This window comes from Dermacentor andersoni, chromosome 4, assembly GCF_023375885.2.
Source record: "Dermacentor andersoni chromosome 4, qqDerAnde1_hic_scaffold, whole genome shotgun sequence".
Lineage (NCBI taxonomy): Eukaryota > Metazoa > Arthropoda > Arachnida > Ixodida > Ixodidae > Dermacentor > Dermacentor andersoni.
In genome coordinates this window covers 81,708,075-81,718,817 of record NC_092817.1, presented here as the reverse complement: position 1 = coordinate 81,718,817, position 10,743 = coordinate 81,708,075, and the positions used below count along the sequence as shown (strand labels likewise).

Here is a 10,743-nt window from a genome sequence, read left to right as displayed (position 1 = left end):
TGCACGCACGTATACGTGCTTTTTTTGTAGGGGGGGGGGGGGGGGTGTATGACCTCGTTTATTAACACTCATTTATAGTCATATTGATCGGAGTATCCGTAGAATATTTCGCTTATGTATCTTTGTTCGCTTATGTTCACCGATAAAAACACTATTTATGTACTGCCTTCATGTACTGTACTAATTGCCGAAATATTGCTATTGCTATGTTTTATTTTTGTGCTATATGTATTATTGTAATACCATGTATTGTACTAATTGTTGAAGGACTGCTTTGACCCACCCTGTAACGGCCGACAGGCCAACAGTATGAGTAAATAAAAAAAAATATGTATTTCTTTACCATTTTCCCGAAGAAATAGCGGGAAATCCTTTTATCATATTAGTTTTTTTTCTCACGCTACTAACACACTAAAATATTCATGTTTAGTGTTCTCTTCAAGCTGTTACGATATGTATAATATACGTTTTACTTCTTTTGCTAGCAGCGAGCTAGCAGCAGCTCATGCCTGCCGTGACCCGCCCACAAGCAACTTGCGCTTATGCGGGCACGATATGTGTTATAAGTTGTGAGCTGCTCAAATAAAGCTGTATGTATGTATGTATGTATGTATGTATGTATGTATGTATGTATGTATGTATGTATGTATGTATGTATGTATGTATGTATGTATGTATGTATGTATGTATGTATGTGTAAGGACTGTGCATTTCCTTACAGTGTCTTATACCGTCTTTCCTAATGGTACTTTACACTTTATAAAATATTGAAAAACAGGCATAAAACATACAAAATAGAACAAAAGCCTTGAAAAAACAACCGCCACGCTTACATACGATCAAAACCTCTTGAAAACATTCTACGCGCAATGCACAGAAAGGGAATAGCACTCATAAGCTTGTGTGTTACGCGCGTTCACGAAATGAAACGTCACTGTAACTTTTTATAATTGTATGTGAAAAGGGCCGCCACCATCACAGGGTGACTCAATCTTTTTTACTTCAATACGAAAACGAAAAGAAAGGGGGGAGGGGCGATGTGGATTAAAAGATGGAACGAATAGGAAAGATAGTATAAGTGGGCTAGAAGACTCGTGCGCTGATTTCAAAACAACAATGGGAGTAAGGCGCGTGTAACTTTCTAGTCTACCGAGGACATGCACGCTGAAATCTTATGCGCACTGGTGAGGTAATGAACGGAGGTGCACTTAACGGGTATTCTCGGAACGGACATCAGGGAATTTTACAGTGCGCTGCTCAATTCTCGTAGGAAGAGAAAAGACCTAGTCGTAAGCTGAGGAACGAGAGAGACAAAGAGGGACGAAAGCACTGTAATTAGATGTGTGCTATAATCAGTGTCTTAAATGTATGTGGGGACGTCAATCAATCAATCAATCAATCAATCAATCAATCAATCAATCAATCAATCAATCAATCAATCAATCAATCAATCAATCAATCAATCAATCAATCAATCAATCAATTCTGAAGGGCGTATATCATGTGCTAATGTTTAGGTGAAGTCTGGCTGCCGTCCTGATGTTAGATGTCAACAATACAGGAACAGCATAAAGGCAGCCATTTATTGACGTTCAGTCTCACGATATCCAGAGAAGGAAGTCTTCTTGGTGTCATCATCATGTGATGGACGGGTAAGTCGCAGTTAGTTATAATAATAATAATAATAGTAGTAGTAGTAGTAGTAGTAGTAGTAGTAATAGTAGTAGTAGTAGTAGTAGCAGCAGCAGCAGTAGTAGCAGTAGTATTTATTTACCTCGAGAGAATTGGTTCGGCAGCTATGGAGGGGGGCGTAACGCCCGTGCCGACGAGGCCCACAGTGGCTTCAAAACGGAAAGAGAGGGCAAGGTTTGGTGCAGGTAAGGGGGAGTTAACGGCGCATAGCTCCGGAAATGTGTGGTCGCTTCGCGGTAAAGCGCGCGCAGAGTGGTTGCATCACTGGGAGGTGACGACGGGATAGTAGTATAGGCAGAGTTCGCCAGAGACAGGCTGGCACAATTGCGTACGTCTGTGATGATTGGATGCCAACGTATGCGCATCGCAAGCACAGACAGCGGTAAATAAAGAACCGAACAGAAAATCCACTCTCCCTCCCCCCCCCCTCCCCTCATAGGCACAAACCCTCATCATCGTGAAGAAATCTTAATATTGTATGGGAAGCGCGCGGTGTGACACGCTCGCGTGCAATACCAACGACATCTAAATTTATTTGGCATACACGAAACTTTCTGGCATGCACGTTCGCTACGTCATAGAGACGGCATTGATATCAAGTATCCTTCCTGCATGTAGGCTTCCTTTATTCTTTTTTTTAACGCCCACGTGTACGAAGGATACTTGATATCAGTGACGTCTCAATGATGTAGCGAACACAAATTGAATGCAGATAATTTTGGCGCCCTCATTATATCCTATAATAATTGAACTCTTCGCAATAAATAAATGACAAAGATAGGCAAGCTAGCAGGCAAGCATAAAAGGAAAAAAAAAGAAAACCGAACAAACGAACCCCCTTTTTGATTGAAGAAAAGCTTGCAACCTTTGGGGCTTCTCTTCAAAGAACAGTAGCCGTGTATCTCGCGTGCATTTCTTTAACGCTGAACGCATGCTACTTTCAGGTCACGAGTGGCGTGCGCGTATTAGAGTGGCAAGCGCTCTTGACAGGAAAGAGGCGAGTCCAGAGGTCACAAGTATAAGGAAACGCAGGCAAGACAGATGACGATTATTGTTTGTCGACAAGATACGTCCCAAAGGATACAAAGTTCCTTCTTTCTTCTTTTCTTTTTTACAATTCAGTTGCATTAGACGCCCGCAATCGGAGCTATGGTGCGACTGTAATCTCGACGCCTGCGCAGCCGTTTGTTCCGTAGTTCCGGGTTGCGTGCTCTCCGACGCATCGTTGTCAGAGCCGGATTGCTCGCCGGTGTTTGGCTCCGCTCCGCGGCAGACGCACTACGGTGCCAGCAAACAGATAGAAGCATCTGTGAATTGATTACTCTATGTCTATAGCAAGTACATATTGTTGCCCTGCCTCCCCTCTTCGTTTTGGTTTGGGTCATAAATAGCTACTCGTAGATAGCGCCACTATTCATTATCGCAGCGAATAGATGGTGCAGCCTCGGAGACCACGTCACTAACACTACCATAAATAGTGTAATCGCAGTCTGAGCACATAGAACGCGCTCGCAAAGCGCAGTTTACGTCGCACTCTCGCTCTTCCCGCCACTTAACCGCTGGAGTTAAGCTCTCTCATTGCCTGTGAAATATAAGCACAATTCCCACACGAACGCATACCGTATTTACTCGATTCTAAGCACCCCCTTTTTTTCGCGATCGCGATCCCCAAAGGGAGAGGGGGGGGCGCTTAGATTCGAAAAATCTAGAATGACCCCTTCCCTCTCCCTCTTTTAGCTGCTACATCACGACGAGATGGGGGCCAGAAATAAGATTTTATTTTGCAAACATTCAAAAGAAAAATCGGTGCAGAGTGTGAACCCACCGCTTTTGTCGGATGCTCAGTCACTACCACTGCCACTCGATTTCGTCGCACCGCTTGAACCGCCGCTCTCGGTATCCCACAGCAGGTCGTCTTCCGTTCCGTCGAAATGGTTTGTGATCGAGCACTTCTTAAATGATTTGACCACAACGTACACTTGGACCCGCTTCCAAGCGTCCGAAATCCACTTTGCGATGGTTGATGGGTACGCTTTCTGCAGCTTTCGCCGTACAGCCCGGCTGTACGGCGTACTCGCGCCGCGGCCGCCGTGCCATCTGGGGACTCCGACGGCTCCGCGGCTCGATGACAGAGTGAGCAAGCGCGCTTGGCGGCCTTGGCTACGCGCTCTTCGTAACAAATAGGGGGGTGCTTAGATTCGCATGCAAACTTTTTTTTCACAATTTTCTCGTTAAAATAGAGGGGGAGAGGGATGCTTAAAGTCGGGGGGTGCTTAGAATCGCAAAATACGGTATATAGGCAACCCTGCAATCGTACCACGTCGCTGTTCACGCAGAAAGCGCCCGCCAACATCTTCAAAGATCATGAGACCATCTACAAATGCCCTGACGCGCGTCTTGGGAAGAGTGCATGTACACCGTCTACTAATCTTGCACGTCAAGAAGAAAGCGCTCGAACTTGGAAACAGAAGGAATGAATGTATGTGAATCGCGGTTGGTGAAGATGCGATTGTATACCACCCCAGCTACTGGCGTGAAATAGCTATATGCAATAATATATTCTTCCTCGTGCGCCAGTTTCACTCTCCTGAAAAGCGAAATACCCATGTTTACTACGCATATAACAATGAGCACGACATATTTCGCGAAACACGTCAAGAAAAGCAAGCATGTTTGCTCTGCTTCTATTTTAAAGAAACACGAAGGCTAAAGCTGCAACAATTACACGGCTCGTAAAAAGCTCGCATGATGGCACAAAAAGCACCGATGTATACAACGGGCGCGATAGCTTAGTGCACAATATTTGCCGTCTGGAACGCACAAAGTACGCAGAAGCACACGGCGTCTTTCACAACATGGCGACAAACACCGCGCGCACCTTTTACAGCGAAGCTGTTAGCCTCTAGTTGGCCTGGAGTTTGCGTGGGCTCGTTCTCACCTAAAAACAGTACCGCCACCTAGCGGCTGCGGCCACTCAGACATACCTCAAAGGGCAGCTAGAAAAGGGCTTTGTCTTTGAGTTTCCGCCTAACAGACTTACGTCTTCTCGCATATTCGAATTCTGAAGCTATCATGTCTGCAGCTTGCGTGTAAGTCGTACGTTGCCTATTTGCTGATGCAATTTACTTTGAAAAAAAAAAAAATCAGTTACTTCAATAAGGCATTTGCGCTTGGCGGAGGGCCTAGAAGAATGAAGATGTGCGCTGTCGGGGTGGTGGTACTTGTCTATAGTCGGAAACAACTTCACTGTACATCCACTTTCACAGGGTGGGATGGAGGCGAATGTTTGAAGACAACCGTCGCCTGCTAGCTGCTTGCGCTTGTCCAAGCAAAAAAACAAAAAAAAAAAACAAAAAAAAGGAATCTGCTGAGAGCTCAGAGAGTCCGCGGACCGTCCGCGACTTCCAGTCCATGAAAAACGAACGCGATTCTGGCAGCTCTCGGACTGGTAGGCGGCACAGAATTACGTAATATAGTCAGAAACTCTAAGAGCGGTACTTCCGAAGCTGTTCGAGAAAATCGAATGCAGGATAGCAGTCCCAAGCAGTCCGGGATTGTCAGGGACTGATAAACGTTATCGGCCAAGAGACGCGCCACACGTTCAAACGGCTTTTGGGTGTCGTGATTTAAAATTAGCCTGTAGGTAAAGGAAGAGCCACGCAAGCGAAATGGAAAGCAGTTTGACGTTAGCAGCATAAAGAAGAAGAAAATACGACAAGGAAGAGGAGTAAACGCCATGAAACTAAGAAAAAATAAAACGTGGGGCAGAGCTACCCGTCTCAACCGGACCTCTAGCACCGGCCTCTGAGGGAAACTAAGAAAGACTTGAGTGTCTTTAATGCTATAAGCCACTTAAATCGAAATATACTATCTGACTTACACGTATATGGTTGATGTTGTCGTATAACTTCTCAAAGAACAACGAACGATTAGCATTATACTGACTAGAGTATAAATTGTTTATGCTTTTCGGTGATCGTTTTTTTTTTACCGGCCAAACACTGCTACATTGTTCTTGCACGGCACAAGACGTGCGCTCATGTATCGAAACTCTCTGGAATTGTGTGGCCGATTCTATATCGAGGGAGCCTCGTCCAATCAGATTGGACGCGAGCACCAGCGATTGCGCTAGAGCGTACGAGGAGCCATTTGTACATAGCCGAAGCACTTGACTGCACCCTCATTAGATTTCAACGACCAACAAATGGCGGCGACTGTTGACCAACAAATGGTGGCGGCGCTAGCGTTGCGCTTTGATGTGTCACTCGTTTTTTTTTTTTAATGGACAAGTTCTCCCAATAAAGCGTTAAATCCGGGACTCAGTTTGTCTGCTGTCTGGTTCTTTCCCGTCAGTATACAAGGTGAGAATACTATCGCAGGTTTTCTTCTATACACGTATATGGCCCCAGCGATCTGCTGTTCGGCGGACATTTCCCCGTACAACGTGATTATTTTAGACGCAATCGAACTCTGTCACTTGGGAAGTGCCGAGTTATGCAAAGTACGCAGGTCGACACCTAGACCTCAAGTATTCTTTTTTCTCTCTTGAAAATTGAAACCTTTGCTATTTTTTTCACTTGGCGCTTGATAATCAGCGAGGCAGCGGAAACCTACAGGATAGGGCCTCAATTGTGAAAATTAAGCCAAATAATCGAAACCTTTCCATGGATTAATTAGTTGATTAATATCGTTTGGGCAATTACGTAACTGAGCTAAAATTTAGCTAAACTCTATCCCTATGTGTCACCCTTTCTTACATATGTATTGAACATCAACCAACTCGTCTCGAGCAAATCGAGCCGACGTGTGTCTTTATTATCACGTCAGCAACACTTTGTTTGAGTGGACATACAGGGTGCTCTTCTTTTATAATATACATAATTTAAAAAAAAAAGAAGTCGCTTATGGAATGAATGAATGAATGAACCTTTATTTGAAGCAATGACTTATCAGTCGAGGTGGGAGAGTCCCTTATTCCAGGAACCCTCCGGCTTGGATCAGACTCCGGGCCCGGGCGACGAGTTCGCGCTGGTCGAGCAGGTCCGGCTTGGAGATCGCAGCCGCCCACGTTTCAGCGAGGAGGTTTGGGTCTGCGTCTGCTGCTACTAGTTGTGTCACTGTGATGCTTGCTTGGGTGTACATGAATTGCAGTAGGAGGTGCGCCAGGTTGTCTGGCAGGTTGCAGTGTGTACAGGTGTAGCTGTATAGCGTCGGGCGGAAATGATGCAGTAAGCTCCTGTGGGTAAAGGTATTGCTCTGGAGTCACCTGTAGTCGGTGCCTTCGTTTCTCGCTAATTTTGGATGTGGTGGAGGGTATACCCTGCGTCCAAGCCGATAGTGCTGCAGTAGTGTTTGGTAAGTTAGCGGTATTGTTTCCGTTTCCTCCGCTGATTTGGGTGGGTGGGACATGTCTAGAATCTCGTGCGGGGAGGTCCGGTTGACGCTTGCGCGGGCCGTGGTGTGTGCCGCTTCATTCCCTTCGAGTCCCTCGTGTCCCGGAACGCACATGATGCAGGTGTAGGGGGGAGGAGCGTCGCCACGTTTCAGTACGTTGATCGCTTTGATGGAGATCCTGCCCTTCATGTAGTTGCGTGCCGCTGTTTGAGAGTCGGGGAAGACCACTATGGCATTGTCGCTTGTATGGGTGGCGAGTGCTATAGCGGCCTCCTCAGCTGTGTCCGCGCGTTTGGCGAGAATTGTCGCCAACGCCAGTATCGTCCCCCTGTAGTCTGTGACGCTGATGGCGAAGGTATTTCGGCCCGGATACTTGGCTGCGTCCAGGTAGCGCGCCTGCGGGTCGTTATGGTGCTTGTGTCTGATGGCGTTTACCCTGGCGAGCCGTCTGCCTCAATGGTGTTCTGGATGCATGTTCCGAGGGATCTGATAAACTTGTAGGCATTCTCGGAGCTTCGACTTGATCTTTTCCTTACGTTCGCCATCGTGTTCCAGGTTGGTTACGTATTCTGTGCGTCGGAGGACTGCTCGGCCTGTGGTTCTGAGCATGAGTCTCTAGATCTGGTTCATGAGGTGCACTTCCGCGAGTTCTTCCCAGGAGTTGTGAACTCCCATGCTAAGCAATCGGTCAGTGGAGGCGGGTGTCGGCAGTCGTAGGGCGAGCTTCGTCGCCTTTCGTATCAGGAGGTTTAGCTTTTGTTTCTCGGCTGTCTTCAGGTTGAGGTAAGGAGTTCCGTATGTAATGCGGCTGTAAAGGAGGGCTTGTGCCATTCGCAAGGTGTCGTGCTCTGTGAGGCCATTGTGGCGATTGGCCACCCGTCGTATCAGATGAGTAAGCTGTGCCACGGTGTTGTGTAGCCTGGGGAGTGTGGCGGAGCCGGACCCGTCCTTGTGTATATGGACTCCGAGGATTCGAAGTGAGTCTACCTTCGGTATCGGGACTCCCTTGTGAAGGACTTGTGGGTCCGGTGCGTCGTGGCTTGGGGGCCGGCCCCGGGTGCGTGCCCCGAGCACTAACAGCTCGGATTTATCCGGGGCACAGTGGAGGCCGCATGTGTTGAGGTCCCTTTCACCTCAGTGCTCCCTTCAGTTGATAGTCGGCGTTCGTGTTGTCCACTTCTCTACTCTTGTGTCCTGTCTGCACGCCTCACCTCTTTTTTGCATAATGAATCCCTACCAACTAGCTCAGCTTTCTGTCGTTCTAAGGTGTTGAGGTACCGCTCGATGATGTTGACCGCTTCCTGAAGACGGGCCTCATGTTCGCCCGTGCTCGCACCTCTCGTCCACAGTGTGATATCATCTGCATATAGAGCATGGAATATCCCTGGGACGGTGTCTAGGAGGCGGGGAAGTTTGAGGAGGGCTACGTTGAAGGGGAGTGACGAGCCTACCGAACCTTGTGGCGTACCCCTGTTAGGGAGGTGAAATGTCTTGCTCCGGAGGTTGGCAATGCCCACCGTGGCCGTACGGTTGGTGAGGAAAGCACGCACGTAGGCGTATGTTTTGGCACCGTGGCCGATATCTTCTAGGTTGCGGAGAATGGCTTCATGACTCATGTTATCAAAAGCGCTCTTTACGTCTAGAGCTAGAATGGAGGACTTACTGTGTTTGCTCAAATGGTCAAGAATATCTTTCTTTAGCTGGAAGAGGACGTCCTGCGTGGAGAGCATCTGGCGGAAGCCGAACATGGTGTGCGGATAGCGATCGTTTTCCTCGAGATGTGTGGTGAGCCGCTCGTTGACCATGTGTTCAAACAGTTTCCCGGCGCAGGACGTAAGGGAGATGGGGCGGAGATTTGCGATGGAGATGAGTTTGTTTGGCTTGGGTACCATGGTTACCTCCGAGTGTTTCCCAGCTGTTGGTAGCTCGCCCTTAATCGACTAATCCACAACTATGGCGGCACAGAGGATCAGCTACTCCAAGAACTTCAGATGAAGCTACATGGTTCAGCTAACCCGCAAACCACTGCCACCAACCTTTCCATCCCCAGGGTGTACCAAGGAGCGCCGAAAGAAGAGCTAGATCGCTTATGGAAGGTAGCATAATTCTAATCTATATGAACTGGATTTATCGAAGAAGCGGACGTTTTACTTTTCCGAAAAATCAAAGCGCATAACCAACCAATTAACAAAATTTAGCTAATTATGCTCTTAATTATGTACAATACGGCACATATTGCAATGTCCGAATTAGTAGCCGGTGAAGTTGCAGCGCATATCGACATAAAATGAATTTTGAGGATGGCCCTGCGGTTTCGAGATATGCGCCATGTAGCTTGCGGTAAAAATGCACTGTTGTCCCACTGACTTTTTAAAGAAAACGCTGTTTTACACATCTAAGTACTAAATTTAGTGGAATGCTAAAGTATTTCTTCGCCCCCTTTGGAAGTGAATATATCGAAACTGGTGCCAGCTCGAGATGCAATTCCGAACTCACCGGCTACAATTTGCAATTTGAAGTACCTGGCGTAAGCTAATTAGTCAAAAACAATTTATTATTCAAATTTTGTTAATTATGCAATTCCGCATTTTTATTTCTCGTGCAAGTAATGCCTGGCTCTGCAAATAGCGTGTCATATTATACATGTGCGCTTACCTCTCCTTCTTCAACTGTTCGAAACAAGGAAGAAAGGAAGCGGATAATACTAACACGGAGACATAAAAATCATTAAGCTTTCGCAAAAATTACCAGAAATGGACTAGCGTAAAAATTTCTGGAATAAAGTGTAGACAACCATGCACTGTACTCCTTCGTGGAAATTAAACGAACAAAAAAAAGACAGTAAGCAAGAAAATGCAACGATACTATAGTTCACTGTTTAGTGAAGACAAGTCACCGGTATGTTGGCAGTACATTATGTTTGTGCCGAAAATGCACGAGGGATACATTAATTAACGATAAATTAATGGAAAATAAAGTGGATGAAAAAACAACTTGCCGCAGGTGGGAACCGAACACACAACCTTCGTATTATGCGTAAATACCCAAGAAAGCGGATGGGGAAACTGCGCCGCGGTAGCTCAATTGGTAGAGCATCGCACGAGAAATGCGAAGGTTGTGGGTTCGGTTCCCACCTGCGGCAAGTTGTTGTTTCGTCCACTTTAATTTACATTAATTTATCGTTTGTTTATTTTTTCTATTAAGCGCACGTAATTTCTCCTGTGTTGTCCTTGGTGTCAGTGTTTGTTGGCTTCTTATGATATGGACTGTATTCTGTGACTCAAGGGCAGCCCTGCAATCCCTCTTATCAGCTCTGGGTCGTTACCCACATGAACAATTGGTAGCGGAGATACGATTACGCTACCATCAAGAAGTGGACAGAGACCGCGACATTGTATTTCAGTGGCTACCTGGGCACTGTAACATCGCTGGCAAGGAAGGTGCCGACAAAGCTGCCTGCGAGGCACGTGGTGAATGTGAAAGCACCTCGATACGATTGTCGAGAACGAATGCAGCGAGGCACCTCAGCGGTCTAGCCCATATTATTACTCTAAGAAAATGAAATACGCCGGAGTTCACCAACCTGCGCCTATATGCCATGGACCCCATATGAGATTACAACTTTAACCCGGCTTTAACCGACGGGAAGAAAGGTTA

At 46.7% G+C, this 10,743-nt stretch overlaps 1 non-coding gene across 1 annotated transcript; it reads left to right on the top strand.

Annotated features, from left to right (window-relative positions):
• Positions 1 to 10,155: 10,155 nt before the first annotated feature.
• TRNAS-AGA (transfer RNA serine (anticodon AGA)) lies at positions 10,156 to 10,228 on the top strand. Its single transcript has one exon. It is a non-coding gene; the product is annotated as a tRNA-Ser (tRNA).
• Positions 10,229 to 10,743: the final 515 nt, after the last annotated feature.